The 26,772-nt window shown below is 37.1% G+C and overlaps 1 protein-coding gene across 7 annotated transcripts in view; it reads right to left on the reverse strand.

Moving 5' to 3' along the window:
* Positions 1 to 26,772, reverse strand: part of KIAA0825 (KIAA0825 ortholog) — a 400,677-nt gene that overhangs the window by 173,980 nt on the left and 199,925 nt on the right. The window lies entirely within an intron of this gene.

The raw sequence follows: 26,772 nt of genomic DNA on the forward strand, positions 1-26,772 counted from the left end.
CCTGCTACTGTCATTCACGAATTGACTTTCTACTTCATTGAGGAATTGTGTGCATAACATAATTAGGATAACACCAAAGAAAAAGTCATATTTTATTGAAAGATAGTGAAAAGAGAATGAGACAAAGTCACAGCATTTTAAGCACTGTATTGAGGTCTATGCATACATGCCTTCATAAGAATGTTCTAGTCATCAAGGTACCTATTAGGTAATTCATGATTTTTAAAGAGGTGCTTATATTTGGCTGATTTGCCAACTTCATTAAAATGATACCCACCATTCAAAAACTTTCTATCCCTAACCACAGAGAAATGCCATGATCTAATGCTCTTAGACATCCTAAATAATTTCATAAATCTACAGGATTACAAATATAAGACATATGCTCTCATTGCTCTTTAACACCATTAACATTTAGAGATGATTGATTATGTTATACCAATAACATTCAGTGAATTCAAAGCTGATCTATTTTTTATGTAAATCACACAACCTGCTAGTCAAATTAAAGGTTAAATATACATAAAGTCTTAGAATAAAATACAGATAATCTTTCACATGGAACATGGACCCATAATGCACATACTCAAATGTAATAGGATCCACAAATTCACAGGTTGCTTACTAATTAAATCCAGAAAACCAGCATGAGCAGGTCCTCCTTATGTTGTTATACATTTTATTCCAAGTGGGAATAATATATCCACAGCAAAGTAGAATTGCAAAATATAGCTAGAAAACACAATTGGGAATAACTGTACATTTACAAACTTGGAAAGAACCCTCTATAAACAAATTCATATTCCTCATTTAAATTTTCCCAAGGATCTAACTATAAAATAGATACAGTAAGAATATGTATAAACAAAATATTCAGCATGTGTACATACATGTTGATGTGTGTGTGTATCCAGATGTTCTTCAAGCAACAGAAACTATATACAAAAATTCTAACAGCAAATCTCAATTAAGTCTAGTATATGATTATTTTTTCAAGTTTATACATCTACCTGTAATACAGACAATAGAGGAATTTTTTGATGAATTGTAATTAAATTAGAATGATGTATGTTCCTTATTTTTATCTTGACAGTTCTTGTATTCTCAGGCAGAGCCTATTACACACAAATATACAGCAGGTTACTTGTTGAATAATGTATTTCAAGTACTTAAAAATTTCCAGGGAGTTGCCTAAGATCTACATGTGAATACATATTTTGGCCTTAATTTTCATCAATGCATTTCTTCAACTGAGTATATTTCATAACCCACCAGCAAAGCAGTTAATATCAGTTTTTTTCAGGATATAACAAAGATAATCATACTATCTTTATGATATAAACTTTATGACATTCTGAATAAAACTGACAAGTACAAAATTTGATCCATAAAATAAGTGATATACTTATGTTAATTCACCTTTTAAAAGATATTATGTGTTGCTCCGTTTTTTTGACAAGGCTTCCATTCATACTAGAGACATGTTGAAAAACACTATATTTTCTCTCAATAAAGAAAATCACTTTACCCACTATCATGCTTGTTCTGTCTCAATAAAAAATCAATCATCAAATGCTTGCTTCCAAGTTTTACTTGTTAAACTGCCAATTTATGCATACAGTTTGGCTCAGCAGAATTTCACTCAGTACCATTTCTTTCATTATTATAATTTTGTACATCTCATAAAGTGTTTTAAACTCAGGGGGTAGGGGAAGTTATGAAAGTTTATACGCACTTCTATGCAGCAATTGATGTTAGGGTTAAAATACAGTGGTAGGATGTAGTTCCAAATAATCATTTTTAAAGAAAAAGAAAAACCATATCTTTCTGTGGTTTTTCAAAGTAATAAAGGCCTGATTGATCCCACTGACTAAGGCAATTGAATCGGTTGTCTAAATGGTAGCAACATCAATGTCAGATATGTGGTTATCTTTTCATCTGGGCCCATTCTTGAATGTAAAAATCAGATGTTTGAAGGACATTTCACTGACCTGTTATGGCCTCTGCGACTCTCAAACACAATACTAGTATTCCTTATATAAGTGCCACATTTTGGATAAAAACCATTTCATCAATGATGCCTTTGCGACATCTGGCGGTCCTTAGGATATATAAAAATTACTTTTTGTTTTTCCAAATCTATCCGTACTTGAAATTCCAGACCAAAAGCCTTTGATACCCCCTAGCGGGGGCACAAAAGCACTCTGGCCTGTAAGCTAGGACGTGGACTACCATGAATCCATATGGTGCAAAAGGTCACAAATCTTGAGATGTGGTGACATCATGACAATAAGACACTTTCTAGACAGAAGCTGACCCATTTTGAATATAAAAAGGACCCTGATCACATGTTCCCACACATTTAATACTATGGAGAAAAAAGAAATATGCTAAGTGCTCTACACAGACACTGAACAGTGGTGTTTAAGGGTACCTAGAGTGCTCAGACTTGAGGAATACTAACCAGAGATTCCTTGCAAGATTACTTTAAAGGATCACTGCATCCTGGTTCTTTAGAAGTTGGTGCTCAGCAAATGTTAATAAGCAGAGGAGAAGTGGCTGAATCACAGGGTGCCTGTTTCTATGCAACCTTTCCTTCTTTTTTAAATTATTAATCCAGCCATACTGAAGCTTGTCCTACATGCTTGAGCCTCTATTTATATTTCTAGCAAAGCATGGAACTTGAATATCACTTTATGCAGAAGAAAAAACTTCCCTTTGGATTTTTATTCTTGTTCTACAGGCAATTCAGTATGAGGAAGGGGGAATAAAAACTCATTTCCATCTCTTCATTACACTCTCTACAGGTATATTTGCTGTCCACATTGAGAAATCATGACTTCACTAATTCTTTGCTCAGCAGGAGAAAATTACATGCACTATACAGTTGATTTTCCATTTATTCTGTGTCTTGGTGAAGTAGCACACTTGACAGCAATAAGATCAAATTCAAGTGCACTGTGCTTATTCTCTATTTTCAACCTTCCCCTCAAATATTTATCTGAAAATCTATATTATTTTGGCTATAAACCAGTACTTTCAAGGGGTTTTTCCAGAGAAAAGAACTTAGTTTTTCCAGATTTTGTTTTATAGCCAATATTTAATATGTATCTCATTTTTTATTTTTCAAGTGATTAATAATTAATAAGCAGTCAGTGTAATAGATAGCAGATTCACTTCTCCTGACACAACACTAAGATTTATTACATATATGCATATATTACTTAGTTGCATTCAAAGATATTTGTTTCATAATTGAATCAATTTGTTTTTATTTATTAAAAAATATAGAAACTATCTTTGTAGAAATGAGCTTGAATTTACATGAAACCTTCTAAAATCTCATATATATTAAAAATTATCAGATGTCTTCCATTAGTTACATACTGCTCTTAGGGTGTCAATAACTTCCCTTGTTAGTATTTATAGATTGAAATTAGAAATGGATATACTTACCTTTTAAAATTATCCATGTTCTCCATTTTGACAATACAGGATCATATAGAACAATAAAGTAAATAGAACTTGGCATTGCATTTCCTTGTAATTGTTTAAAAGGATCTTATTTAATTGAGAAGGCAGTATGATACAAAACACACCAGTGTGCATTATTTTAAAAAGGATATAAGAGGAAAAAAGCAAAATAGCCTATTACTATATTATTTATTAATATTTTAGATTATAAGATGGTTTGAGAAATAATAAAGTAAAAACTATAATGAAATACATTGAGTAAAATTGACACCTAATCAAATACTACTCTTTGCCTAAAACATTCATAAATATTACAATAGAAGCTAAAAGAAACTGACAACAGACATACCTTTATAATAATATGGATTAAATCTTTTAAAATGTTAAAGCAATAATTTTGATGAAGAATAATACCAATTATATAATCCTCCTACCTGTAATTACACACAAAACTAGCAAAATATGTTTTCAATATGACTACACATATAGATATAAAAAGTACAGTCATAATTCTACAGTAAATTTCATTTTCTTGATCTGTCTTTTAGGAATATATTTGTAGGATATTATGGAGAAATTTTAGTATGCAACTTCCAGAGCCACACCAAGAATTACCAAAATAAAGCCTGCTCTCAACTCTCAAAACAAATAAATGGAAATTTTGCTACATTATCTAAGTGTTTATTAAAGTTACTTTGTTTTGTGAAGGCCATGTTGGAAGCACCAAAAAAGGTGAAAAGACATAGAAGGATTAAGAAGAGTAAGAAAATGAAATGGAAATCAGCAAACAACTCAATGATGTTAAATACGGAAGGCATTGAAGGAGATCTAACATAAGCAGAGTTGGTATCTCTTAAAAAAAAAAAAAAAGAATTAAACAAATGGAATGGGGAAAATATCCAAAGATATAATTTAAGAAAACTTACCAGAAATAGAATAAGATGTGAATAAACAGATTGAAGGGACACATTCTCTTGGGGAAATTGACACAGAATGATAAACATTCTGATGCTGGGAAAGACGGAAGGCAGGAGGAGAAGGGGATGACAGGGGATGGGATGCTGGATGGCATCACCAACTTGACTGACATGAGTTTGAATAAGCTTCAGGAGCTGGTGATAAAACAGGGAGGCCCGGTGTGCTGCAGTCCACAGGGTCGCAAAGAGTCAAACACAACTGAGCAACTGAACTGAACCAAATGACTGGTAAACATCAAGACATATACTGGTGAGAGAACTGATCTTCAAAGGTGAAGGAACAATTGTTTTTGTCTTTCAAGTTTAAATATCAAGTTACTATAAGAGGGAAAAAATTGGCTGGCTACTTAAAAGGAAATGATACTAACTGAGTCCACAGAAGAAATGAAGAACACCAGAACAGGTAAATACACTGGGTGATAAATTTTAAAATAAATATTATTTATTATTATTATTATTATTTATTATTTACTAAATAAATATTACTATTCTGTCTTTACTCTTCACTATTTTCTCAACTTCTTTAAAAGAATAGGTTGCATAAAGTAGTACTCGAAAATGAATTATTGGGTTTAAAACATATGTAGCTTTAATACACATGGCAATAACAGCACAAAAAAAATAGAGGGAAGAAATGGAAAAATATAGGAGCAAAGTTCCTATGAAGTAAATTGTAAAAAGATGCACATTTTAATACTGAGAGTGACTAATAAGAAAATAAGTCAAAAAGTAGGAAAAATTCAGTTGAGGGACAAAATGTTCCAGGACAGGACAAATCTGGTTCTGCTACCAAACTGATCTACCATTCTTAATGAGATTCAATGCATACTTTCATAAGATTTGTTTGGATACAAAAAACCTTTCAGCTCTGAAAATTCTCTATTCTTTTCCCACTTTGGAGACTCTGTATGTCTAATCTCTGGTATGGAAAAAAGCTACCCAGGGGTTCCCTGATATTTAAACAAAATGTTTATTTGAATTAACATATGATATATTCTTAGCCTATATGTCAATATATATCATTTATATAAAATCATTGATACAAAATGATTAAAAATAAATTTTGTTCCACATGTCTATTATTATAAACATTAATTATTAGTTAATATGAACATTGATATGTACTTCATATTGTCACAGTGCAGGGCCCCGGAGTATACTTTTTCATGTTGTTTTAAGTTCAGGGCAATGGAAGACAATAAAACAGCCTAAAGGATTAAGCTAAAAAGAGTAATATTATACTGCTACAATAAACTATATTAATTACTCTGACATATGTGAAAAAGTTTGCAATGGATACACATTAGTGACCTTCAGGTACTCTAGAAGGCACATGGAGTTATACAGACCTTACTTGGAGTATCAAATACAAGTATCAATTAAGAGCCTCAATGGAGTCAAGTTGGAGTGGGAAAAAGTAAAATGCACCAAAATTTTATCGTTTGCAGAAGTCAAATTCTACAATCATTCACCAGTATACTAGCACTGGAAAAGGCTTGAGGTGTACTAATTAAGTACAAAAGAACAGTCTGTAAAGATCTCTATATTTACTTTCTATTATTTTCAAGCATAAACCTGCTGTTGGACTCCATAATTTTAGTCTGATGTCCTTTCTTTCAAAGATGTTTCTTTCTGTTAATGAGGGGAAGCCTGTTTATGATAGCCTGAAAAAGTAAAAGTTCCAAATATAAAATGATACTATTTGCTAGTAATAAAATAGAAAACACTATTTTAATCATTAAAGACTACCCTTTAAAAGGGCAAAAAAACACAAATATTTATAAAGGGAAACTGTTTTATAAATCTTATTACATAAAAAACTTCTATTAAAAAAAAATCGTTAAGAAAGTGAAAAGGCAAGCCAAGGAGTAAAAGACATTTGTAACAAAGGGTTTGTATCTCATCCATACATCTATTTATGTATTTTTTTTTCATATAAATCAATAAAGAAAAAAGATCAAGAGGCAAATAGGCAGGAGGCTTAAGGACATTTCACCAAAGAAGATATCCAAATGCTTAAAAAATAAATGAACAAAATGTTCACCATCATCAGTAATGACACCTGTCAGAATTGCTAAAACCATGTTTGTTTTGGTGAGGATATGATGCAGTGAGAACTCATATACTTATAATGGGCAATATGCTCTAAGACCTAGCAATTCTGCTTCTATGTATACAACTCAAATTGCCTACACATAATACCAAGATTCATGTACATGAATGTTCCCAGCCACATTATTTATTGCAGCTAAGAACTGAACACCATCTAAATGTTCATCAACAGTGGAATGGTTGAGAAACTGAATGTTATCATAAAATGGGATACTCTACGACAATGAAAATGTACAGCTTCAGTTATATTCAATTGGATGGGTGAATCTCACAAACATAGCAAAAGCCAAAATCAATTAAAAATGTAGGATTTTACTTACGATAATTTTTTTAAAAGAGCAGATTACCCATCCCCCCCAAAAAAAAACCACAAAATAAAAAAGCAGAAAATAAGTGTGTCAAGGATCTGGAAAAATCGGAACCTTTATGCACTGTAAGCAGAAATGTAAGATGCTTCAGTCACTGTGGAAAACAATGGTAGTGCTCAAAATATTAAGCATAAAGTTACTATATGAGACAGCAACTCCACTTCTGAGTACATACTCAACAAGATTGAAAGCATGAATTTCAACAGATATTTGTAAACCCAAGTTCATGGCAACCTGACACACAATAGCCAAAAGGTAGAAGAGATCCAAGTGTCCAACAACAGATAAATGAATAAACAAAATGTGGTATATATACACAATAGTATCTAACATGGCCTTAAAAAGTAAGGACGCTCTGTCAGATACTACAATATGGATGAGCCTAAAGAAATTATGCTAAGTGAAATAAACCAGTCACAGAAAGACAACAATAATGTAACTCCACTTACTTGAGATACCTAAAAGAGCAAAATTCATAAACACAAAAAGTAGGATGGCAATTGCCAGGCTTGGGAGAAGAAAGGAATGGGGAGTTATTAGTAAACTGATAGAGTCCCGGGTTGGGAAGATGAAAATGTACTGAAAATGGATAGTGGTGATGACTGTAAACTAAAGTGAGCTACTTACGCCACTGAACTGTACATTTAAAAATTTTTAAATGGCAACTCTTATGTGTATGTTACTACAATTAAATAAAACACAAACTTGCACTGAAGTGTTAGAAGTAAAGATAGCAAAAAAAAAAAGAAGAAGAAGAAGAAGTAAAGATAGTGCTTAATCTTTGGGAAGAAGGGAGAGGATAGTATTTAGAATGGATCATGGGGGTAGGGTAGATTCAAGGGTGCTGGCAATGTTCTATTCCTGAATACTGGCTATCAGTGGTGGTAAATGAATGATTGCTTTAGGACAATTCATAGAGTGTCACACTTAAGTTTTATGTCTTTTTCTGTTACATTTTACAATAAAAATCATTAAAAATAGCTTATGTATATTATAGGCATGTTTGGGCTTCCTAGGTGGCGCTAGTGGTAAAGAACCTGCCTTCCAATGAAGACAACATAAGGGATGGGTGTTTGATCCCTGGGGCGGGAAGATCCTGTGGAGGAGGGCATGGCAACCCACTCCAGTATTCTTGCCAGGAGAATCCCCATGGACAGAGGAGCCTGGCGAGCTGTTACACTCCACAGGGCTGCAAAGAGTTGGACAAGACTGAAACAACTTAGCACACATGCATTATAAGAATGTTAACATTCAACAGAATATTTGAATCATATATCATTACAACTTGTATGTTGCCAGCAGTCTGGAGTGAAAAGGACTTAGGCGGTGGAGTCAACCATCGCCTTTGACTTAAATTCCACCCTGGTCGTGAAAAAACTGTGTGACATTCAGCAAACCCTTATCTTCTTTCAACCTATTTCCCTAAAAATATGACAAGTGTTTAACACAAAGTTTTGAGAATTAAAAGTTTGTGTAAAAATGTACAGCGTGTTGCCAATCAAGTAACGCCAATCAAGCGTGTCTAAATGTATGGGGCTCCATAGGCTTTCATTTAGAAGACAAATTTCTTCACATTTTAAAATACGTTTTCATTGGATAGTCAAAAATATTCTTGGGTGGAAACCAGCTATGAAGAGTACAGAACAAGTTAAAAACTTCTCCAAACTATGTCATTTGAGAAGCTATAATTCATTCTTTCAGTTTAATTAATAAAATTTAAAAAATGAGCAGAATGGATTTATAAGTTTGCTGTGAAGGTACAAAGTTATACTTCAAAAATGTGAAGAGACAATAAAACCAAGAAACAACAATTAGTCAAATATTTTTAAAGAGCTATTTATTAGAATAATGAAAGAGAAAATTTACCTTTTAAGCATTGCTACTACTTAACATTTTAAAAGATTCCTTTTGTATGCAAAAGATAATGGGACACTCTGATTTTCTATATACCATTTATAGAGGTTTAACTGTATATCATATAAAGCTTCCAGTTTCATCCAAATCTACTGTTAAATTACCCATGTAATTATCCCAGTAGAAATCATTATATTTTTTATTATTAATTTTATTAACACTTTACTGGTAGGAGTCTGGGTATATTAAAATGTACTTCTCAGAGTTTTTATTATGACAAGTAAAGGGAACACTTCTTTATTATTTTACAGGGGGAGGAGTGTGTAATTACTAAGCCACTAACAATATACATAAAAAATAAATGGCCATTAGGCTTATTTCAAAGCATACTTTTCAAAGATTCCAATGGCAGCACCTTTATATATATATTTCCTTTAAAATGAAGCTAATTCAGTTCTGTATTCCACCTATGATGAGACTATGATGTGAGAGCTCTTTCTTTTAATTTCTGTCAACAAGCGTAGTTACTAGAAGTTACGCATAAATGTACACAGATAGGAAAAAGAGGTGGGAGAAGGGGAAATTTAATGAGGATGCTCAAAACAAATGTTTTCAGAGTAACATGAGCATAGAATATTGTGTGTAAATGGAAATTTCAAAATGCTTATATATATTTTAGTTGGAATTTTAACCTTTATTATGTTTCATATATACCTTACTTTCTAATCATATAGCATTATTAACTGTTCTCAATCAAATTAAATTCAGTTAATAAAGGATCACAGGTAAGACATTGATTGAAATTTTGGTAATTCAGTAAATTCTCAGTATATAATTCTCATTCTTCTATTCCCTTTCTGCTATAATCCTATTGATTCTCCAACTAATTTCAAATCAAAATAAATACTTACTGAGGGCTTCCTCTGTGCATATATCTATACCAAGAGTAAATCAATTTGATTGCTTCTTAACCAAGAATTCCCAGTAGAATCCTGGGTATATAGAAGTTATATAAATATCAGGTAAATATATAATAGCAGATGAAAGTGAAGGAGGAGTGAAACAGTTGGCTTCAAACTCAACATTCAAACTAAGATCAAACTTAGCTTCAAACTAAGATCATGGCATTCAGTCCCAACACTTCATGGCAAATAGATGGGGAAACAATGGAAACAGTGATAGACTTCATTTTCTTGGGCTCCAAAATCACTGCAGATGGTGATTGCACACATGAAGTTAAAAGATACTTGCTCCTTAGAAGAAAAGCTATGACCAAGCTACATAGCATATTAAAGAGCAGACACATTACTTTGCCAACAAAGCTGTCTAGTCAAAGCTATGGTTTTTCCAGTAGTCAAGTATGGAAGTGAGAGTTGGACTATAAAGAAAACTGAGTGTGGAAGGATTGATGTTTTTGAACTGTGATGTTGGAGAAGACTCTTGAGAGTCTCTTGGACTGCAAGGAGATCCAATCAGTCCATCCTAAAAGAAATCAGTCCATCCTAAAAGAAATCAGTTCTGAATAGTCATTGGAAGGACTGATGCTGATGCTGAAACTCCAACCCTTTGGCCACCTGATGTGAAGACCTGACTCATTGGAAAAGACCCTAATGCTTGGAAAGATTGAAGGCAGGAGGAGAAGGGGACGACAGGGGATGAGATGGTTGGATGGCATCACTGACTCCATGGACATGAGGTGGAGCAAGCTTCCGGAGTTGGTGATGGACAGGGAGGCCTGGCATGCTGCAATCCACGGGGTCTCAGAGTCAGACAGGACTGAGCGTCTGAACTGAACTGTTATGATATCAGATAAATACATATATATGTAACTATAGAAATTATAGAAATATCAGAGTTTGTTCAGTTTTACTTAGATAACTATGAAATGGGCCACAAATTAACTCTTTATTAATTTCTAGTTGTAGAAAATTCACCCCCGCCCCCCCACATATCCCTACTCAGTTCTTCCAAAGTAACTTTTCAATATCAAGTTAAGGTCAACAAAAGAGTAGTAATCAAAATGCTTTATGGTAATTTATATATAATCTACTAATATTTTGGCAGAACAGAGATTAACAAGGAATGTGAATTAGAGTATGATTCACTAAAGGACATAAACTTTAATCTCTATTTCCTTTTTCACACCCTGGTTTATTTAGTATTTATTTTACCTTTCCAAGGGACAGAGAAACAACTAGACTTCTCTGTGGATGCATCATTAAAAAAATTACAGAGACAAAAACCCAATTAAAATTATGATTTCTTATAGATCAAAAGAAAAATCCCCAAATCAAGCAGTTTACCTGAAGTAAAAATTTCTTTTAGTTAGAAATAAAAGTATTTACATGGTTCTCCCATTAAAACATATCTACAGATATTATCTTCTTTGTGAAACACTTCTGAGTGCACAAATCAAGCTAATATACATGCTAAGAAAATGGATTTTCACTACTGCTAAAGCCTTGACACAGGCCAATTCAATCCTCCTTCCTTTCATGTAATACAAAAGAATAGATCCTTAAGATAAAGGATATTAAATAACCAATAGAAAACAAAATGAAAAATAAAAACACTAATGGAGATCTTTATGATAGAAAAGAAGGCCAAATTCCTTTTTCAAGAAATTTGAATTTTATGAAATGAAAATAAACATTTCGTAGCAGGCTTGGAGGAACGTTAATATCTCAGAATCACATCTTAAAGACAAAAGAGTTGGAATTTTGCTGTGTTAAAATGTTTATGGATGGGTCTAGTTTGACAGTTTAGCCTGTCGGATGTGACTTTCACAGTCTGTTGGCAGTTTGTAGGCAAGCCATCACACCTGTGACGCTGCGGTTGATTAATGAGTCTTTCAGCTCATTGCTACCATCTGAAGGAGGGCTATGGCCTTTCTGAGCTTCACTGGTTTATTCGCCTTAAACTGCGGTCCTGCTGAGGTATCTTCCATAAGAAAATCACACCTGGTTAAAGCTAATGAAAACTTCAATATGTCATTTTCTAGACAAGTCAAAAAGCATGTAAAACTAGACAAAAGATGTATTCAAGTAACATGAATGTAGTTTTGTCATAACCTGCCAATCCAAAAAGTCACATTAAAAAAGTTTTCCTATGACATATTCCAGGGTCGACTTGCACAATGGTAATTCTAAATTCTCCGTACTGGAAGAGGGCTCCCAGCTCTTAGGCTACACACTCTCCCTATCTTCATCCAACTAGGAAGGTTCTAGCTCCCGACCAGATAGCTCTGTGGCTTTAATTGTCTATAGATGATCAATCCCACTGGGAAATTTTTAAGCCTTATCTCAAGATTCTCACCTTCTGTTGTTCATGAAGTGCATCTGGTATTCACGACTTCCTCTCGAGTGCAAGGCAGCACTGCTACTGTTTTCCCAAAATCTTGCTCTAGAGATTGAAAGGGCTTTTAAAACAGAACCACGTAATGCCCTCCTGATACTCGTGAAGTGTGAACTAGAGAAGAGGCAGGTCTCCTGGGAAAACAATCTAGTATAAGACGAAACGGTGGGCAATTGAGGAAACATGGAAGACAGGAATCTTTTTCTCAGGGTTTCATTCTTTAGCTTCACTTCTGAATCACTATGAATTTCCAGAACTTCAATAACATTGAAATAAATAACTAAAATGTATTTTTAAAGTAAATACTTACTACTCTTTAATCTAGATTTTGTACCAGCATTCCCTTCCACGGTTTATGTATTTTATACAATGTTTAGTTTTAATTAAGTGACAGAAAGACTAACAAAATTCTCAGTACCATCAATAAGTGGGCAGCTAAAAATCACAAGTTTCCATTCTGCCAGTCACCATTTTCCAACTTTTATATTTTTATCACAATCACTGCTACATCTCCAATTGTTTATTTGATGCCTGTATTAAAAATTATGGAATAAAAGATATTTTGTGGTGTACTAATCTTGTAATGTGGTGATATTTATTTGGAAGGAATATTTTTGGCTGATAAAAATATTAATTCCTTCAAGACCTTAACAATGTCAACAATGACTTTTAAGCACTCATGTAGTATTTGATTATTTCAACAAGTTTTCAAATTATTGTATCAATTGTTTCTATTTTGGCTGCAAAGTTAAATCTCATGGAAAACTTTTAAAAAGTACCAATGAATGACTGTGCCTCTCCTAAGCAATTCTTTAGTTGTTTTTTTTTTTTTAATATTCTTCCCAAGTAACTATTAATAACATGTGTCCATGATTAAGTATTACTGCACTGCATAATAATCCTCACGCTCATTTTGCTAATCTAAAAGCATAAAAAACTTAATCCTACCAAGGAAAAGAGATTTCTCAAACTAAGCTGGAAAATAAAGTCATCAGTCTTTAGGGTTCTTAGATCTATTATTTCAGTTTATAAGAAAATATGCTGGACCATGAGACAGAAACCCTGGGCTTAAGTTGGTGTTCGGCTACCTACTAGTTCCATGTCTTCAGTAAGGCCCTCAAGACAAATATTTTCTAAATTATAAAATGAGAAAGTTAAGAGGTCTTCCAGCTTTTGAAGCATGCTCTCAAATAATTTCCAAGGGTGCAGAGTGCTGTTCTTAAATATGAATCAGAGAATTATTTGATTGCATTAATAAAGTTCAGACTTAAGCCACAATGAACAAATGTGCCTTACAAAAGCCATCACACTCCTCTCCTGTCTGTGGCAGACATTGCTAATTGATCTCAGCATTACAGAAAAAAGGGCTTCCCTGATGGCTCAGATGGTAAAGTGTCTGCGTGCAGTGTGGGAGATCCGGGTTTGATCCCTGGGTTGGGAAGATCCCTTGGAGAAGGGAATGGCAACCCACTCTAGTATTCTTGCCTGAAAAATTCCATGGACGGAGGAGCCTAGTAAGCTACAGTCCATGGGATCGCAAAGAGTCGGACACAACTAAGCAACTTCACTTTTACTTACAGAAAAAACAAAACAAAACACTCTCCTGGAGTTTTCACTCATGATAAAACTATATTCTATTTGGGAGTTAAGTACTTATGCACTGTTGAAGGAGTTCAGGACAGGCACCTCAAAGTATGCTGCTTTGGTGTATTGATTATTTTGAGCTGAAGATATCTGAAACACAGCCCATACAGGGAGAGTTCTCTGAACTCTCCTATCTATCTAAAGACAGATTCTCCAAAAGGAACTCAATTGCCATAAATCCCCTTCCCAGACGTTATCATTAACCTGGGAAGACTGATTCTTCTCACAGGAGAAGAGATTAGAGGTTAACACAGCACCCAGACAAACTATCTGGGTTTGTCTGATAATGTCACTATCACATTGTTATTTAGTTGCTAAAATGTGTCTGTCTCTTTGCAACCCCAAGGACTGTGCAGCCTGCCAGGCTTCTTTGTCCATGGGTTTTCCCAGGCAAGAATACTGGAGTGGGTTGCCATTTCTTCCTCCTGGGGATCTTCCCAACCCAGGGATTGAATTCACATCTCCTGTGTCTCCTGCATTGGCAGGTGGAATCTTTATCCTTAAGCCACCTGGGCAGCCACACAAACTCTCACACTTCACAGTATTCTTCTAAAAACTGTTTCTTCTTTGCTAAAAATCTTTTACTCTCCCATAAGTGGCCTACATTCCTTCTCCCCTTCATCTGTTACTGCTGCTGCTGCTGCTAAGTTGCTTCAGTCGTGTCCGACTCTGTGCGACCCCATAGACGGCAGCCCACCAGGCTCCCCCCGTCTCTGGGATTCTCCAGGCAGGAACACTGGAGTGGGTTGCCATTTCCTTCTCCAATGCACAAAAGTGAAAAATGAAAGTGAAGTCGCTCAGTCATGTCCGACTCTTAGCGACCCCATGGACTGCAGCCCACCAGGCTCCGCCATCCATGGGATTTTCCAGGCAAGAGTACTGGAGTGGGGTGCCATTGCCTTCTCCGCTTCATCTGTTAAGATGATATAAAAGTTCTCAAATCTCACCATTTTGGAGGGTATTCACTTTTTCTCCCTGGCAATACACCTATGCAAGTAATATTAAAGACAGACAAATTTGTGAAACTTTTCCCCTATTAATCTGTCTTTCTCTATTTATTTTACAGACCCAGCTATCAAACCTAGGAGAGTAGAGGGAAATTTTTCTGCATCTCCCTTGTTTTCTTTAAAGAGATGATGTAAACAGAGTAGTCAGCAGAGGACCAAAAATGTCCAGAAAGTATAAAAACTTGTTAGCACAATTCAGAAAAAGGATACCTGACTCACAATATGTGCTTTAGGTCTTAATGGCAGGCATAGCCCCATGGAGAGATGGTTCACTCCTACTCATCAAAAAAAACTTTTTTTGTCATAACCTGGATTCTGATGTCAGTTTACCTTGAGGGAGAGAATGCATAGATCTGCTTCAAGTTGTATTTTTCACTGTAAATTGGTAAGACAGAGCAGTAGTTTTACATAAGTTTCTATGAGTTTTAAAAGATACTTACTCCTTGGAAGAAAAGTTATGACCAAACTGATAGTATATTAAAAAGCAGAGACATTACTTTGCCAACAAAGGTCCACCCAGTCAAGGCTATGGTTTTTCCAGTAGTCATGTATGGATGTGAGAGTTGGACCATAAAGAAAGCTAAGCACTGAAGAACTGATGTTTTTGAACTGTGATGTTGGAGAAGGCTCTTGAGAGTCCCTTGGACTGCAAGGAGATCCAACCAGTCTATCCTAAAAGAGACCAGTCCTGGGTGTTCATTGGAAGGACTGATGCTGAAGCTGAAACTCCAATATTTGGCCACCTGATGCAAAGAGCTGACTCATTGAAAAGACTCTGGTGCTGGGAAAGATTGAGGGAAGGAGGAAAAGGGGAAGACAGAGGATGAGATGGTTGGATGGCATCACCGACTCAATGGGCATGGGTTTGGGTAGATTCTGGGAGCTGGTGATGGACAGGGAGGCCTGGTGTGCTGTGGTTCATGGGGTTGCAAAGAGTCAGACATGACTGAGTGACTGAACTGAACTAATGAGCCAGTATTTCTATGAAATCACATTACCAGACTTTCAAAGCTGAAAACCAGATCATAGACTAGGATAAAAACACCTCTAAAATCATGTCCTGCCCAAGGGGTCAGCTGGTCCTCTAGTGAGGCATTCAGTGAGAAAAACATGAATATAGAGGAAATAAATAGTTTCCAAATGAAGTATTTTCTTATATAAACTAAGAAAAAGGAAGCTTAAAAATTGCCAAAACTTTTCCATTTTTGCAGGCTTTTTTCCCCCATATTTATAAACAGTAGCTTATAAAATGTTGCACTGATACAGTAAGATGAGAGCTGGTGCTCTCTGAGGGCAGGACCCCCATCCCATTCAGCCCTAGATGCCATCTCTCATGATAAATCCTTTACCAGAAGACAGACTAGTCACACCATCTGCTGCCTCCAGGGAGATACGTTGCACATTTCAAAGTATGGCAATATTCCACTATAGCATAATGAAGAAAATGAAAAACATATTAGCAACACTGAACACTTTGGGGAAATTTCATTTTCAAATTGTGTGCTGTTTTGCCTTGAAAGAAGTAAAATTATTAAATAAAATGTGTGAGAGGAAGCAAATATTCCTCCTTGTAGCAAAATTACGAATGCTTTTACTTTGTGAAAAATAACAGTATTTCCAACAAATGCATTAAAGTCACACATTTAATCCACATTCTTGGAGTTGTTATGAACAAGCATCTATCACCAACATGCACGTCCTTTTGCTAAAATCAAATGTCAATCCTAAATTCCTTGTTAGATAATTTGCTAAGTGAGAAAAAGTAAGCATTTAATTAGGAAACAATTCCACTTAGTTTCTTCCTCAGAAACTCCTTGGGGTCTAGAGATGCGGCTAGATGAGTCCATCTCGGATCAGCCAGATCAGAGTAATAAACATGAACAGTAGACCATATCACATCACAACCTCTCCCGGGCATTCCTGCCACTGTCAGGTAACTCTTACGGTTCAGAGAGAAACAAGTACCGAAGAACAGACTGTCCAGCTTCTGAACAAGCTGTAAGTACACCGAGAGATTAAGAGCAACACCAATTAGGGGCACTTGTCCTACTTGACCAAGGCCAGTGTTAAACTAGCACATCTCGTCTGAAGAGTCACTCACCAAGAGTGCCCTCACCAAAGTACATCCCATCCAAGTCATATAACTATAAGGCCAATAGAATTTTAGTGACATACTACAGGACCATTTGATCTATGAATTACACTGGCCCCAGCAATTGCTTACACATGCCTGAAAACTTCAGGGTCAGATGAGACCAAGGATTCAGAAAAAAAAAAAAAAAAAAGAATCTGTAACTCCTTCAATATTCCCGAGTTATGGGCCAAAGTATGGGCTTCCCTGGTGGCTCATTGGTAAAGAATCTGCTTGCCCGTTCAAGAGTCGCGGTTTCAATCCCTGGTAGAGAAGATCCCCTGGAGAAGGGAATGACTACCCACTCTAGTATTCCTGCCTGGGAAATCCCACAGAGGAGCCTGGCAGGCCCCAGTCTATGGGGTCACAAAGAGCTGGACACGACTTAGCAACTGAGCAGGTATATGTGGCCCGAAGTAGGACAGGTGCCCCCCTTCTCCCCCACCACCCCTCCCTCAATTCAGCCTCTGATTTTGTTCTGAGCAGTCTAACATTGATTTGCTGTGCTTATATGTTACAAATGGAAGTGATTCAAAAGGGAAAAATTCTGTGAAGAGACTGATTACTCTAGCCAAAATAAGCAGGATGAGCACTGCTCACCTTGGGTCCCTGGCTGACTCATGTCCAATCATCACCATGCAGCTCAAGTATCACCATATCCTGGGTGGATTTCCTGACGGCTTCTGCATTCAGTGGAGTGAGCGCTCCCTTCCCCTGACACCTTCCACTGCACTTGCATGAACCTCTGTTGTACCCATAGCCACTGATTTTTCAAGTCTGTCTCTACTAGATTCTGAGTTCCTTGACAACCAGGGCTGTGTCTGGCTTATTTCTTTATCTGCTGTGCCTAGTGACTATTTGATGGATGGATAAATGAACAAACAGGCACAGGTCCATCTATTTCCTCAAAGTCTTGCTGGACAAAATAATGAAATAGAAGCATTCTTATAATCAACACAGTGGTTTTTGTGGGTTATGTAATTCTTTACTTTCATCTGCTAGCAAGTATATTCTCTGTATAATAAAATAACAAGAGCCCAAACTGCTGTTTATACAAAGTTATCTATTTCCAGGGAGTCCTAACTCTTTAAGTCCTTTGCAGGTCTGACTAGCTGAAATGGACAAGTGGATATTCATCACTAGCTCAGGCTGAGCCAGATGAACAAATTTGGCAAAGACATAATTCTGATGAAAAGAACTTTCTTGGCAAGTGAGACAGGCAAACAACAACAAGCCTTTAACCAGCTTACTGACTTCTTTACAAATCTGCTCAGCCCAGACCAATTCTTTTGTACCCTAGGACTCTAACTATTAATAGATTTTAATTCATTAACCTAGAATTGTCAATTATTTGACAATAAGAGATCCACTAGCTTCCAGGTTGGTTGTTAAATCCCACATGTCTTTGTGACTTAGAAAGTTTTTTTTTTTTAACAGAAAACTGGAATATTTTAATCTATTATTTTGTTTCTAAATTGTAGCATTTAGACATCTTTTAAAATTCCTGGTAATTTTTTTTTCTTTTAAAATTCTATTCAGAATGATGACTTAACACTCAAAGGATATTTTAAGGTTTAAATGAGAATAAAAGAGGACAGATTTGTTACCTCAAGTGAGTGGCACTATGCAAAACGAGGGTGAACAAGCAATGAGTTAACTTTTACTTTACACAACATTTGTATTGTGTGACTTCTGCTGCTGCTGCTAAGTCACTTCAGTCGTGTCCGACTCTGTGTGACCCCATAGACAGCAGCCCACCAGGCTCCCCGGTCCCTGGGATTCTCCAGGCAAGAACACTGGAGTGGGTTGCCATTTCCTTCTCCAATGCATGAAAGTGAAAAGTGAAAGGGAATTCGCTCAGTCGTGTCCGACTCTTTGCAACCCCATGGACCGCAGCCTACCAGGTTCCTCTGTCCATGGGATTTTCCAGGCAAGAGTACTGGAGTGGGGTGCCATCGCCTTCTCCATTGTGTGACTTCTAGTGAGCATATATTTAATTGAAAACAGTTTAGTAAAATATTCAATAAATGAGTTAACAAAGCCTCTTTTTCTGGTCATCCTTTCCTTACCTCAGTAAGGTCTAAAAACAAAAGGAAAAACCATTCTGAAACAGTAAATTTAGACTGGAAGCCAAAAGGCATGACCTGCACAGTCCTATGCTTTTATACTGTGTGCTTTATTGGATGTGTATCAAGTGGGAGCTCGAGATGTCCGCTGTCTGAGTGCTGACAAGAATATCTGGGGAGACAGCTGCCCGAAAACATTGGCGACCATCACAACGTATCACATACTGAACATCAACAAGTTTAACCGTTTGTAAATGCCGGAGGATTTCTGAGAACGACCGAACTGGAGAGGGCTTTGGTGGCGGGCCTGAGCTGGTTTTCAAAGGGAAGACTTGGAGGATGACGATCAAGGAAAGCAGAGGGGATAAGCCTGGGCAAAAGTGTAGCTGTCCGAGACGTCCTTGTCCTCCAACCACGTGGGTTGCCTCGCCTCCACTCCATCAGTGGCCGGAGGTGAACCTTAGTTCTGGTTAGGAAGTGATGAGTCTCTGTCTCTGAGGGCAGATGTCACATCAGTTTCATCATGGATACTGATACTCTCGACACAGACCCCATGGCTAGATCCTGATTTCTGAGTAACTCAAAATCCACAGCTGAACACAGAATCTGGTGCCCAGCAGGTTGTTAATGCTCACCGAATTAATGTCAAATACTGGCCTTTTGGGGACACGCCTTCCCTGCCTTTGGCCCATAAACAGTCAGACATCAACTTTCTGAGCTCATCCTTTGCCTTGAACCCAGACCATGTATCACACAGCCAGAAACTAATAAACAGTGCTCTGGATGGCTCTTATCGCATCACGGCTTTTTGTCTCCCTTCCTCTACTTTGCAATTCTCCGGAGGCTTGTCTGGGCTATGTCTTACAATTTTATCCTGGCCCCTTACAGCCTACTCTGGTCTGCTCAAAGAGGACAAATTAATAGCTAAAAACAAGAACAATTCATATTCATAGGACATTTCCTATGTTTCGGGCTTTGTACTAAATACTTGCTACAGGTTAACCTTTCGATCTGCGCACTCAATAAGAAAAGCGCTGCTAAGATCTCACATATACAAACAAGAAAAAGGAGGCTTAGATAAAGTGGCAGAGGAAGATTTTGAACCACGGGTTGTCATGCAATGATTAAAGGAACAGTGGGTTCTGCTATAAAGGAGGCATTTGGTAAGTGGGAGGACTAGATGATGGAAGCCTTGACATCGGGGCTTAGAGGAGTTTCGGGCAATGTGAAGCCAATGTAAATTTCAAGTAGACAAGCAGCAGAAAAAAAAGATGTTGAAAAATTTTTGTATTTCACTCTACTTCTTATCGCTTTGAATATCTGGTAATTCGTAAAACAAGTTCGCAGGTATCTTTTTGTTCTATCTTTTGTCTATGGGCGTTAGAAGTAATCTACACACTCATAATGATATAACATGGAAAAAGGAAACAAAGCAAGGATCTGAAGCAACGGAGCAATGGCTAAACTGTGCTGCATTAATTTGATATAATGCTAGCAACCCTATGAATTGTAGCCCACCAGGCTCCTCTGTCCATGGAGGTCTTCAAGCAAGAATACTGGAGAGGGTAGCTATTCCTTTCTCCAGGGGATCTTCCCAATCCAGGTATTGAAACAAGATCTCCTACACTGCAGACAGAATCTTTACTGTCTGAGCCACCAGGGAAGCCCCATTAAAAATAAAAATTGATGAATGACAAAAATAGTTTTGTGAAGAATTTAGAACCTACAACTTTAGATGGATTCCTTCCTCATTGTGGCTGGGAAAAAGGAAGTGTGTTGTGTACATAGAGAAAGGACTTGGAAAAATGAAGGACTGAATCTGGGTGGTGAACTTAGATTATAAACATACTATTTCTGTATTTTAAAATGTTAATGTTATTTTCAATAACAAAGGAAAAGTTTAAGGAAAAAACATATTAATGCAGCAGACATAAATGGATAAGAAGTGAAGGCAGGACATCTAAGGATCAGGAGATGAGGGCACTGGATTTTGAGCAGAGGAGCATTAAGAGAAAAAACCAGTGGCTCTAAGAAAAGTTCAGAGGGAAAACTCGGGGGCATGTGGTGTGTAACGGAATACAGATGAAAGGAGATGGAAATTTTGCAAAGTAATTCAAGGTTTCTAAGCTGAGGGCAGGAAAAAAAAGTTCTATGAATAGAAATCACCCAACTCTAAAGAGGAATTTACCTGATGAAGATAATTACGATGTTGGGACTTCTTTATGATATGAGAGTTACTACATTAAAATATCCTTACACTGAAAAAACCAAGTGTATGTGATCTGGAATCTTACTGAACAATTAGAACTGAAGCTACAGACGAATTAGCTCCATAGATTTAGAGGTTCATATTGGTGGACCTAGTCCATTCTGATGACATGTCATTCAGCTAGTGAAAGTGAAAGTCACTCAGTCATGTCCCTTTGCAATCCCTTGGACTATACAGTCTGTGGAATTCTCCAGGCCAGAATATTGGAGTGGGTAGCCTTTCCCTTCTCCAGGGTATCTTCCCAACCCAGGGATCGAACCCAGGTCTCCCGCATTGCAGGTGGATTCTTTACCAACTGAGCTATGAGGGAAGCCCATTATTTAGCTAACACAACAACAACAACAACAACAAAAGAATTTGGATGTTTTTATCTAGGTATGCTCTCATCTTCCTTTATTGTATTATACCTTGCCTTTACATTTTGGTTTTATTTGTGCAGCCCCTGAAGGTATCTGATCTCGGGACCTAAGATAATCCCTTAAAGTCATTGAACTGAATGATTTAGTTTAAAAAAAAAGAGGTGGGAAGGATATAGAGAGTTGGAGGATGAGGAGACAATGTCTAAGAAGCCTCTACTAGTATCTGAGGAAGAGTAAGTCAGAACACCTGTCTTTACACGAATTCCAGAAAGGGATATAGATGTAACTGGGGATGGGAGCCAAGAGAACAATCAATAATAGGAAAAAAAAAAACTTTGAATCTGAAGGAGATCACAATATTGAAGGTGCTATGAAAAACCAAAGATTCACACATGGACACAATCTCATTTCAGAATGACCAGGGGTAGCTGGTGATGAGGAGTTATTTAATAACAGTAAGAAAGCGTCGACACAACAGGGATATGAAAAGGAGAAGAACTGATCAGCCATCAGATTTCTTGTAGGCAGTATAAAATACAGAAGGATGTCATTTCTTTATAAAGTCAAACATAACTGTACCATGCAACCTAGCACTCCCATGCTTAGGTATTGTCCAAGTGAAATAAAAAAAAACCTAGATTCATGCAAAACCTGTACATGAAAGGTTACAGAGCCTTTATTCACAATCACCAAATACTGGAAACAACCCAAAGGTCCTTTAACAGGTACGCTGATCAACAGACAGTGCAAACTTCAGGCAATGGACTGCTATTCCAGAGGAAGAACAAGCGAGCGCAAGAATCTCAAACGCATAATGCTGAGAAGCCAGACTGGGAAGGTGACATACTGTATAAATCTCTTACAGTGACAAGCTTGAAAGAAAAAAAAAACAAACAGAACTATAGAGACCAGAGCAGATCAGTGGTTACCAGGGATTGGGATGGGGGAGGAACTGAAATTGGAAGGGTTCAGCACAGGGGAATTTTTTAAGAAATGGGATTTTCTGTATTTTGATTGTGCTATTAAATAACTTCATGCTTATTTGTCAAAACTCAGAATTGTATACCAAAAAGAGTGAACTTTATGTAAAATTTAAAAAAAATAAAATAAACTGATTTTAAAATACAGGCTCTGCTGCTGCTGTTGCTAAGTCGCTTCAGTCATGTCCGACTCTGTGCAACTCCACAGACGGCAGCCCACCAGGCTCCCCCGCCCCTGGGATTCTCCAGGCAAGAACACCGGAGTGGGTTGCCATTTCCTTCTCCAATGTATGAAAAGTGAAAGTGAAGTCACTCAGTCGTGTCTGACTCTTAGCGACCCCATGAACTACAGCCCACCAGGCTCCTCCATCCATGGGATTTTCCAGGCAAGAGTACTGGAGTGGGGTGCCGTTGCCCTCTCCTAAAATACAGGCTCTATTATATCACATAAAGGAGAGCAGTACAAGAACTAAAGTGAAAATTTTATTAGCAGAGCTTGAAGGGAAGGGGAAGAGGTAGTATCAGTTAAATCCTCTATTGCAAGGAGCCCATTCTTATTAAGCTGATAGATTAAAAAAAATTAGGGGTGTAACCTGTCACTTAGATTTATTAATCAAAAGAAATAAAACCAGAAAAGGTTCAAATGGCTGCAAGTACAGTGAAACCTGTGTAATTGAGGAGCTGGGAAGAGGACCTTTCAAATTTTATGTCTTAAATTCCTGGGCCATTTGAAATCACATACGTGTATTGCTTATAGTTTATCACAAAATAAATTTCAAACTTATATTAATACAAATATTACAGGTGCAAAAACATCTTGATTTAATTTTTTCTCCAGATCTTGTATTATGGAAAAATAAAATTCAGAGTTACACCCCTAAGGTACTTAAAGGTGAGATTTTCATTTACAGTATAAGAAAGCACTATTGGTATCCTAACTAATTTTGCATACAACACATTACAAATATATTATAATAATGTTACTATAGTGATATAAAATATTATAAAAGTGAACAATTTTATTAGCTGTTCAGATTTGTTCTTACACTAATTATGTTTAATAGAGATCTAAATTTCTCTCATATTTATGTCATAATAAACATATCTTCAAAGAGATAATTTCCTCTCTCTATGTTGATACAGCAACAAAATAAACAGAGATATTCAGAGCTAACCAATAAGCCTAAACGCAGTCAATGTTCTTTTCATCTACAGCCAAACTGAATCAATGGGCCTATGACAGCTACTCCTGGTAGAAACTATGCTGAAACTTTTTTGCAGGAAAACATCACAGAGGCTTTGGGGTCTGAACAGAATTTGACAGGGGAGAGATTTAAAGAATAGTTATTGAAAAAAGAATTTACTCCATTCAAGCAAGTTTTTAATAGCTTTTGATCTGTTGCAAGAACCCCAAAGTGCCAGTATGTGAATGCATAATTAGGTAGGAGAAAATTCATTACAAAGTGAATTTTGGTTCAACTTGACAAGCAAAAAATTCTCCCATGGCTGCTTTTGAGAAAATTATTATACCTTCCTTTCATCAAAATGTTGCCAATTCTGCATTTCTGTCAATAGCATTTAACGTATTTATTTAGGTTGTCTGTTTTCTACCTCGTTGAAGTAATATAGAGTGCTTTATTTAAATCTCATCCTTGTTAACTTACATAATACACACACACACACACAATCTCTCCACATGTAACAGAATCACTCTTGGCAGCCCCACTGTGGAAGCCTTGGAAATACACCACTCTCGCCTCCTGCTGCAGCCAGCATGGGAAGTGAGGGCCCTCGCGGTCACTTCTCTGCATCTACTGCGGCGTTTGTGCTCAGGCCATGCTTCTCCCAAGCGGGTCTCAGTCCGTGTCTGAGCACAGCGGATTTATACTACCAGCCCATTCTTGCAGGACATGGGGCTCTTCCACTGTGTGACTTAAGCTCAAGGAGTCTTCCTTGGCCTTGTCAACACTTTCCGAGAACCCCTCTGTTATCTGAGGCTCTTCCCACCTAATCTTCCCCCCTGCCCCCCCTTCTTTCACAGGTATCAGATCAGCAACTGGGTTTTCTCCTGTTTGTCCTCCTTGTGCATTTTTTCTGTTAAACCTCAGGGACCTCTAATCCCTGCTTGGAGGATTTGAACTGACACACTCAGTTTGAAGAAATAAGCATGGCACCTTTCTATAAATACCTAGGCCACACTGTCTTCAAAGAGAAAGTATGGGAGCTATCTTTATGAATATTAGGAATAGATTTAGCTGGTCCCCCAAGCTTCCTTGGGAATGTCTTTTATATCAGTGATGTATAATCTCCTCAATCTCTAGCAGTAGTCTCTAATCTGGTCTTCCTTCTTTTAAATTATCCTACCCCTCCACCACATTTATTATTAATGTCCTAAAGTAGCTTTATGTTTCCTATAACTCCTTTACTTACGGGCTTTGATGATTCCTTCAAGTCCAGTGGTTCAAGTCCAAAGTTCTCAGACCTCAGACCCTCTACAACCTAAATGCAGCCAACTTACTTCTCAAGTTTTACGGAGAAGAGTGCTTTCCTCCTCCAAGGCAAAGGATTGGAGATAACATAAACAAAACCGAAGCTTAGGAAGAAAAGCTGGGAGGTTCATTTCAGGTTATTTTATTTTTCTTGGTAAATAGGTGATGGCAGGGCAGTTGCTGAGAGGGATATAAGAGTTGAAGAGGGTAGATAAGTATTGTGATAACCAAAGTGGAAATTCCCAATGAACTAAAAATATGGTGGACTAGCACTCAAGGACACCCTTCAACATTTGAAGGAGTAACGTAAGCAAGGGCTTCCCTGATAGGTCAGTTGGCAAAGGATCCGCCTGCAATGCAGGAGACCCAGGTTTGATTCCTGGGTCAGGAAGATCCGCTAGAGAAGGGATAGGCTACCCATTCCAGTATTCTTGGGCTTCCCTTGTGGCTCAGCTAGTAAAGAATCCACCTGCAGTGTGGGAGACCTGGGTTCAATCCCTGGGTAAGGAAGATCCCCTGGAGAAGGGAAAGACTACCCACTTTCATTCTGGCCTGGAGAATTCCATGGACGTAAGCAAAACTCTAGAAAATTAATAGAAGTGGTTAAGAACGTGGAGCGTGAGCCAGAATCTGAACACCATCGCCTAGAGCTCATAGCTGTGTGCCTTAGATTCCTTATCAGGATAATAAGGGTAACACAGTGTGTCCTTTATAAGGTTATAATTAAATGTCTGTGTAACTGGCAAGTGTCTTCTGTTTGTCACTAGTACTTATATAGTGCATATAGGAGTAATAAAAAAAAAACCAAACACACATTTTGACCTACAGGTACAAATCTGCAGTTATGAGACTAGCGTACCTCATGGTGATTACAGTTAATACTACTCTATCATATACTTGAAAGTTGCTGAGTAGATCTGACATGTTCTCACCAAAAAAAAGAAATAGTAATTATGTGAGCTGACAGAGGTATTAGTTAGCACTGTAACCATTCTGCAATATATAAGTGTACCAAATCAACACCCTGTACACCTTATTAAACTTACACAGAGCTACATGTCAACAACATCTCAATAAAGCTAGAAGAAACTGACTAGGAATACGGCGCAATATTGTAGATAAAGTACCAGATACAGAATCAGAAGCCTTTATTTTGCCTTCCAGATGCTAGTTAATGTCTGTGATCTTGGGCACATCATTTTGGACCCTCACAAGTACCTGTCTCTCATTACCTAGTAGTAATGAGGATCAAAAGGGAAGATGTCTGTGAAAGTACTACATACATATACAAGTTACCACTCAGGAAACAACGCACATTGATGGGTTTGTTTGATTCACGTACCAAAGCCCTAAGCCCTGAAAATGCTGAGGATCAGAACGTTAAATTTAGGTATTGCAAAGACATTGTGGACAATCTCTGTCCAAAAAACATGCTGCTTCGGGAATTAAAAATGGAAGGGAAGCCTGCTCCTGTTAGGGAAGATGGTGATGGTAGGTAGAGTCAGAGCTTGGGGTATTTGAGTGGAGGTGGGAAAGAAAGGGTTTTCCAGGGAATGAGAGCTTGGGGAAAAAAAGACCACATAGGAATACCATGGCATCTGCGATGGATGTGATGGCTCAGAGGTGTATATTCGTAAAATCAGCTTCCTCTTTCCCTTAAACCCACCTCTCCATAACCGGGCAGCCGG

The sequence above is a fragment of the Ovis aries genome, chromosome 5 (genome assembly GCF_016772045.2).
Source record: "Ovis aries strain OAR_USU_Benz2616 breed Rambouillet chromosome 5, ARS-UI_Ramb_v3.0, whole genome shotgun sequence".
Taxonomy (NCBI): Eukaryota; Metazoa; Chordata; class Mammalia; order Artiodactyla; family Bovidae; genus Ovis; species Ovis aries.